Source organism: Harpegnathos saltator, unplaced genomic scaffold (genome assembly GCF_003227715.2).
Source record: "Harpegnathos saltator strain DR-91 unplaced genomic scaffold, Hsal_v8.6 scaffold425, whole genome shotgun sequence".
In the NCBI taxonomy this organism is placed as follows: Eukaryota; Metazoa; Arthropoda; class Insecta; order Hymenoptera; family Formicidae; genus Harpegnathos; species Harpegnathos saltator.
In genome coordinates, this window is record NW_020230234.1 from 520,689 (window position 1) to 526,790 (window position 6,102).

A 6,102-nucleotide genomic window follows, 5' to 3' on the forward strand; every position below is an offset into this window, starting at 1 on the left:
CAAACCACTAGCGGATTCTGATGTCGATAATGGGGCAAGGGGGGATTGATTTAATAAAATTGTAAATACAATAATGCTGTAGCTTTGAGGTTTTTTATAATCATTAATAGACTCTCAGCAAACAACAGCGAACATATCAGAAATCGGCCTGTTTGGATGTCTAGGATGCAATGAATCCTAGACATAAGAATTTGATTCACGGGCGTCTGTGTTAATAGGCCTATATCATTTTACCTAAATTTTTTAAACGGTCTAGTAAGACTGATTCTTTTTTATTTGGAAGAGGGGGATTTAATCCCAAACCCGCCACCCCTCCCTCTAGAATCCGCCAGTGCTCCAAACTCTATATTTATTTTACTCTCCTTATGTTCGGTAGCTCATTGCTCAGGAAGATACTCCTTAGGTGTCAAAACAAAACAAAACACGAGCTGCATATGAGCTGTAGCTCTGCACGTTTTATTTAAACCACAATAATCAATTTATGCGGAGTATGCAAATGCAACCTTTCGGAGATTTACAAAAACTTGCACGAATGAAGAATGAGTGCTGAGATTGAGACAACGATAGAGCACAGAGTAAAAACTAACGCGGCTCAGATGGCAACTGATTCAAGCGAAGAAGTTACTACTCGGAACTCTTCAGAAAACGTGTTTCAATTCTAGTTTTATCGAAGGTCAACTCCCATTCCCTGCCTATTACTGCTTTTCTTTTTTCTTCCACCTTAGAATGTTAACTCAAGGCATTCGACAGAATGTACAAGTCATCTATGTGATCGTACATAGAACCTGCGTTATACACGAGCACATACGGAATAATCAAATCCGTGAATTTGATTAATGTTTCACCTGTCACATACTGAGTATTTACTTACAGGAGCGGATCGAGTCTATTTTTTATATGTGTGTGAAATTCTTCGTCTTACTAAATTGATGAGTCTACTATATAATAAAATAAATTTAAGCATGAAACTCGTCAATTAAGGTAAAAAATTTTTGAACATTATTTTAAAACAAAATGCAGCAGTTTAATCTTATTGGAAGTACAAAGAAACGAATTAAACATCTTCCTTGTGTACAAGGATAATGCTTTTATACATATTTTTTTATACGTATATGTTGTCAAAAATTTGTTCTATTAAATTTCTTTCATTATGATAACTTTTCAACGAACAATAAACTCCAATTGAAACCTTTTAAAAGATATTCAGAGCGATGACTTTAACAACATATTTCAAGATTATTGGAACTGAATTCTTTGCCCGGAATATTTATATAATGATAATAATACAAATTTCACGAGCTGAACGTGAAAATAATGAAAAAATATTTTAGAGGAAAGTACAAGAAGGAAAGAAGAAACGAAAATAATGTTATATGAAATTAATGAGAACTAGAATATGTTTACTGCTTGAAAAATCTGCTTGAAAAAAAATTACGGCTATTATCGTGCATTTTACCTCCACGGTAAAATGACAATTTATGTCGGTTATAACTGAGACAATTCTCGAAAATGTTCTGTATCGTTCCTACTTATTTATTATTTACTATTCATTATTTAGTTTCGCATGATTTTAATTAATTGTTAAAACTTTCTCTTTTCTTCATCTTTTCCTGCCGTAGAAATCTATATCATCCGCATAACAAATCGTAATACGAAAGAGACAATACCGACATAAATATACATGACACAAATGACTTCATGCAGATAGCAGATGCGTATATTTTAACAAAAAATCATTGTATGCACGACGTATAACCGTAATCAGTATAACCGTAAATAAATTATCAGAAGTCGTAGTTTCTCTGTCAATTGTTTTTCGCACGAATTACTCCTCGACAAAAACATTCATTATTACATTCATTATTACATTACATTACATTCATTATTACATTCATTACATAATTACTTAATTACATTATTACATAATTACATAATTATATTACATAATTACATAATTATATTACATAATTACATTCATTATTACACAACACACAGACTTTTTGGTTTTAACGTATAACATCTGCTATACAGAGTCTGGTTCACATAAATGATTCGATATGAATCTTAAAATATTAACCCGATCAATTTTCTATGCAATTTTTATTACAATTCCCAATTTACTCGGATAATTCTAGCAAATAGAAATTCTTCAATAAATTTTCGTTGGAAACTTACGTTTATTCCCATAAGAGTTGAATAATTCTATGTCTTGTTCTATGTTCTGTATACCAATATTATTGAAGTTTGGAGCGACCTTTAGTATTATTGATTGTTATTGATAATTTAATTTCACAAACTAATTAGTAAAGCTAAGTAAAAATAAATAAGTAAAGCTAAAAAGTGATTGAGAATAATATTTCACAGGCATCTAATCTCGAGAAACACAATCTAGAAAATGCACAATAAAGCGGATTTTCTGAACAGATAGATTACTCATTTACACATTTAAATATAAAAAATATAAAACTAGGAAAAAAATGTATACATATAAATTTGTTATTTATTATGCATTAATATGATGAGCAACAAACATATGACGCACAATTATTATTGATGCATAATTATTTTGAATATGGAATATTAATGATAGTATTGAATTTTAACTGATTGTTTTGTTTCGTAAATATTAAATTCTGTCCTACTAAAGAACTTTTATTCTTAATAAATAGTTGATACGTGATAACTATATTCTGATTATATATAACGTTATATCTTCGTGAATTAGATGACAGCGATAAACAGCCGGTAAGATAATAGTATAAATTTACAGATAAAGTCATAATTTATCTACATTAACATAACCTACTTTAAAATGTTGTGACGCTATTTTCTAAGCGCCGGCAAATTGCCGTCGGTCCACGCGTCACGGTCTTTCACACAAAACAAAATGTTAAGTTGGGCGCCAGGTGCGGATAGCCGCACCACTCACCAACGCTAATTAATACCACGGGTGACCGCGATGCGAGACTCCGACGGGATCGGTAGCTCTGTGAAATTTATCGGTCGGTAGACGAGATGAGTCAGGCCGGAAATCGAGAAGGCGGGCAGAGAATAAAGAGCGGCGTTCTTACTATTTGAATCACCAGTTTATTATTTCGGAAATCGGCACGCTCCAAAACCCCGCGGGACGGTACACGTTTCTTACGTTCGCTTTCGGGACGGCATAAAATTTCCTAAGGCGAAAAGAGAAACGAGAGCAGCAATCACCTGATAGTGCCGTGCCTGACAATGAGCGACGTCCGTTGAATCCTTCGGTCCTCCGGTCCTGCTGGTCGGCTCGGGAAGTCCGGGGGCACAAAATTGAGGGACGCGAGACCGTCTCACCTGCACACTCTTAACACTACCTCTGTGACTACTTCTGTGAAGTTGGCCCCACCTTTTCAAAATTTGAAAAAAATGAACAGAGAGCTACAACTTTTTCATTTCTGCTCGAAACGATTCGAGTCATAAGAAAAACCAATAGAACTCTTCGGAGGACTACCAGAACTCTTAAACTTTTAAAACTCTTAAACTTAATTTTCTAAGTCCAACTAGGAGAAAAATTTTTTTCGGAAATCGGTCAATTTCTTGAGAGTTCTGGTAGCCCACCGAAGAATTCTATTGATTTTCTTTAAGCATCAAAGCGCTAAAGTTTAAGGTAAAAAAGTTATGGCCTTTTAAAATTTACGCAATTGTGAAGTTGGCCCCCCCATAACTTTATTTCGTGTTTTGACCACTTTAATCAACGGAACTCTTTTTTTTATTGATAGAGAACTCTAGAACTCTTTGGGGGGCAATCAGAACTCTGCTCATTTTTTTCAAATTTTGAAAAGGTGGGGCCAACTTCACAGAGGTCTAATGACTGGTTTCCACATTATTACAATTTCTCAGAGGGGGGGGGACCCGCTAGCACTCCCATTTATTGCGCGTTAATTATCCCTGCGTTAATTGCCCCCCCCCCCGCGTCGGGACCGAGATTTCGCCTACTAGTGACGGGCGCCCGGCGGCTGCCACGTCACAATGCATAAAATATTGCAATATTTTTCCGGAACTTGATTGATGTTTATTTTTTAGAGGATTTTGGATCCGATTTTAAAAGGATAAAATATAATTCAAATAGAAACTTTTAATAAACTAAATAAAATAGTTCGTTTTTTTTCTTTTTTACAGATCGTATCTAGCTTCCGCTACAAAGTCAATATATGTCTGTTGTAATATTTTTTCAGTGGTATTACAAATATTTGTATTTTCTGCTGAAAAGGAAAAAATATAAAGCGGGAACTAAACGTGAAAAAAGACGAGATACGAAGAGAGAAAACACGGATATTTTTACGATAGGCTTCCCTGAGTGGATTTGTACTCCGGTATTATCCGTGTGCGATAACGAACGTACCGCTAGATCCAAGCGGTAATCAGAACTTCTTATCTATCGTTAATTAACGAATGTACTGTTCTTGTCCTAAATTTAATTAATACTACATAGGTTTCACTAATACTATATCACTCCCGTACGTTCCTAGGCGACTGTCCCAGAACGATTAATAATAATAAACGATTAACAAACGCTCATTCAATCGATCAAATCCCATCACGAGATACAAAAACGTCTCGTGTTTATCTCGGTATAAAAAATCTGCGGAAACATTTCTTGGAGAAAGACTCATTTTTTGATAATATTATTTTGCCACTAGATAAAATTCGCTTATAACGCGTTGATTAATTGCCTATCGTCGCGACAATATTTGAAATTCGCGGATAATCCTCGTTTCTGCGAATCTGCAAAAATGCTGTATAATATACGTCGGTTAATAATTTTGGGTAACGAAATTGTACATAGTCAATGATTAATTTCTTTCTCAAGATGCTGTGTTTGCAGTTTTCTTTTTGTTTCTTATCATAAAGTGTCGCTAGATATATAAAAAAATGTAACAATAAAGCGTGTTAATCTACGGTAGAACATACAATCAAAAATTGCTCACTTCTTATTCCTATTTCCTTTTATAAATATCGATTACGCTGTAAGAGCTAGTTTCATCAATTCTTTTGTTCTCAGTAGCTGTTTAATTTAATCATCTTTTCATCATCTTTCTTCCCTCTGATTCTAATTACAATCAATATGAATGAAACTAACCCTGGACACATGTAAATAAATAAAACATACAATTACAATTAATAGTCGCTGTAGCACAATCAGTGCAACGTCAATATCCATCGAATAATTATTACACGCGAATATTCTCGGTTATTACTCGTGTACACGTGTCACTTCAACTATCAGTCAAATACTAATATGTCCAAGCGACCTAAAATTTGACGGTTCATCAATTATTCATTTTATGGACAACGTTTATATAGTATGAGTCTAAAGCCTTGTCACAAAATTTGTAAAACTTTTTTGTTAATTTTTGTTAATTTGTTAAGATGTTTAATACACGTGTATACTTGGTGACAGAAAATATCAGACTCACACTACTAACAAATATTATATAATTTAAATATAATATAATATATGCCAAAGTATAATATATTCAGACGTGCGTGTATGTGTGTGTGTGTGTGTATGCATATATATATATATATATATATATAAAATCATACATATAATATAATAATCATATATTAATATAGTACCCATATGAAGGATGTTAAAAAGATTGTTAACGTGATTAAGAGAAGTGTCTTTCGAAAAACAACATTGTAGTTCACGACAATTGTACGGAACAATTTACAATTGCATAAATTTACATTTTCCTCCGAGTAAAATGTAGCTGATGGAGTCTTCGAAAATTGTTTTGACGTAAATCAATTGGTTACTATAATTCGTTGAAAGTAAAAACAAAACCGCTTAAGCGAAACGAGTCATTGTCCTTCGACTTATAAGCGTCACAAATAAAAAGAATTGCAAAGTGCTTTATTATTCGTTAATAATATGCTCTGAACACGTGGTTATCCTTGTGAGCGCAACGCGCAATTTCCAATACCATTTTCATCATCGACAATTTTCAATACAGTTTTTAATAGCGATTAGTGTTCAAACACTTTTCGGTATCGTGATCTACGTTCGTTAATTCACAAGTCACAATCAATCAATCGTTATCGCGTTAGACTAATCTGACTACTTAA